Raw genomic sequence first — 2,907 nt, 5'->3', positions numbered from 1 at the left:
AATTTTAGGGAAATATAGAATGGTGGAAGAAACAAATGAAACATTTTCCTGGAATGAGTAGACCATACTCTTTCTGTTCCTATTTATTTTTATACTGAAATAATTCTTAAAATGAAGTTGTTGGATGATTTTAGTTGGCATTTCTAGAGTATAAACATGTAGGCAGATACTAGATATTGTTGAGAGGGCACTCTATTCACGAGATTTCTTTTCCAACGCCAAAATAGCACGAATTTTGGTGGTTTGCGTGTGAAGAGTGTCCGCACTATCGATTGACTACGTAACTGTTCAATAGGTTTTAGTAAATGGGCTAGTGTTAGTGGGTAAGATGTACGTCTCTCTTGCATTGTTAAGACAAGCCACGCGGTGTCTTATAACTCTGCTAGGTCTATCGATCAACGTACTATGCGTGTTTGGTCAAGCGAGGATAATTTGTAAAGCGTTTGATAATGGTGAGGATGTTGCCCTTTTTGACGACTTCTGACTTTTCAATAAAATCGTGTATAAGATATTTGCGGGGATATTTGGGCGCTATTACAACAATTCAGAAAAAAATGGGCACTTCTGGGTTGGATATTATAGATTCTATAGAATTTAAGTATGATATATTTTCGATGGTAAATATATTTTCACTTTAAAAGTTTGTAGTTTTCATAATTGCAATTTATTAATATTATATAAAAAGCACATATAAATATGTAATTGTAAGAGTATGGGATCATTTTGAAAATTAATAATTGCGAAATGCCGGCGGTAGAGATCAGCAATAAATGTGTATTTCAGGAATTGCCGCGATTCCTGCAGTAGTTTTTATGAATAGAATACAATAGCGGATACAATAGCGAATTCAATAGAACTCTATTACGGGTAAATAAACCTCGTCGCGCTGCTAAATTCCACATCTTATTTTTTCATTAACCAACCGTTATTTCATCAAGTAACCGTTATTTTTTAAATTTTGGAAAACCTCGACCGAGGTTTTAGTGGCTTTTCAAGGCTTGATTCCAGAGGGGCGTAAGTTAATAATAGAAACAGCCATGCAAAAAAACAACAACATGCAGTTATTGTTAACTACATGTATGCACACAACACAGGGGCACTCACAATAGGCAATTGAACCCTACTGGTAGCGCTGAGTTGTAGCAATATGGGATTAACTAGTTAGCATCATATATCAAAAAGTATAAAAGCTATTATTTTAGTACTTGCTCTATGTTTCAATTACTTATTCTTTTCCAAATATCTGAATCTTCAACCCGGTACAAGCTTTAATAACGGGGAACATACATTTTATTAAAAGAAATCCTACCATCTATCCAAACTCGCCGTGTTATTCCAATGCACATTTTGCTTCACCGGGCCGCCCTGGCTCGGTCATATTTGGAAGATTTGTGTCATAAAACCGTCATAGGTACAAATTTAGTACTTTCTGTCAATCAAGTATGGCTTATTCTCTACATGTCAATATTTAAATAATTGGCATATTCCTTATAATAACGGTGGTCCGCCTTGATGATTAAATGACAGCAAACAGCTGCCTTTCAGTGAAAAATACCCCAAAACTCGGTCAGTGGACCTCCGCTCGTACATGTCAATAGCGTCATTATCGATTGGATTAGTCGTCCGTAGCAGACAATTCGGTCGCTCATTGGATTATTATTATCAGGTGGTACTAAATCTGCATTGGACAATAGATTACTATATAATGGTTTAGTACTGCATAATGCATATATCGATTTTATCTTCAATAAGCAAGTTTATGGCTGGAGAGGTCACGGTGAATTTGCCGTGGACGTTAAGGCACTATGATGAACTCAAGAATACTACTTGGTGTATCAATCTACATACACAATGACCACGAACCTATGAAACCGTGGCACGTGAGTCATCCTATGTTGCAGGGATAGGGAGGGGGGGGGGCAACCATGATAGGGGCTGCCGGAGTGGGGGGAAGACGGTTTCTGCATTTTTTCTATGGTATTTTATAATTTTGTTCATTTTTTTTAAATATTGTCCTTAGATGATATATGTCGTGAAATAAATCAATGCCGCTATAGACTAGTAATAGGCCTAGTAGGCCTACCCTGATTATGCAATATATACAACAATAACTACAACAACAATAATAATAAACCAACAACCAATATCTAATTTGTAAAAATATATTCATAGGCTTATATAGGCCGCGCCTATTTAGACTAGTCGGCCTAATAATGAATTATACAATAATAAAAAACCCGCAAAAACAATCAATCACTGCAGTCAGAAAGAAATAAACGAACAAGAAAGAAGACAGAAAAAGAGAAAAGTAAGAAAAAATTGAAAAAATTGAAAAAAATAGAATTGGACCACACAGGGACTCGAACGCGTACTAGTTGACCAGCTCAAAACAATTACATTTAGTCGAGTAGATTATCAGTCAAACGCGCTAGTCGATTGCGCCACAGAGACAGCTTACGAAATCTATTGGTCTCAAACTGATTACATGATCAATAGTGCATGCAGGCTGTTATGATAAACAAGCGGAATGAAAATCAAGTGGTAGAGTAATCGACAGACAGTTGTGAAATAATGTTGGTAGTTAGATGTCAAAATTAACGTTCCACAATCAAGATATCGAAAATGTAAAAAGGCAGTGTTTTCTCAAGCAAGATTCTCGAAAATGTTCCCTAAAAACGGGCTTTTAAGATTTAAGAGATATTATCTGAGAAATACAGATGCCCTGGGAAAAAGGTGGAAGATTGGGGTCAGCAAATTTCAACCATATTTTGGCAATTTAATAGGTTTGGATAAGTGTTCATAATAATCAGTATACAAAAATCTGCTATGCCCCATCCTGGGAAATATGGGACCCCCTAAAATATGCCCCCTAACACGTATTTCCCTGACTTGTAAAATGCCGTTTTA

Source organism: Amphiura filiformis, unplaced genomic scaffold (genome assembly GCF_039555335.1).
Source record: "Amphiura filiformis unplaced genomic scaffold, Afil_fr2py scaffold_61, whole genome shotgun sequence".
Taxonomy (NCBI): domain Eukaryota; kingdom Metazoa; phylum Echinodermata; class Ophiuroidea; order Amphilepidida; family Amphiuridae; genus Amphiura; species Amphiura filiformis.
This window is presented reverse-complemented; position numbering follows the sequence as displayed.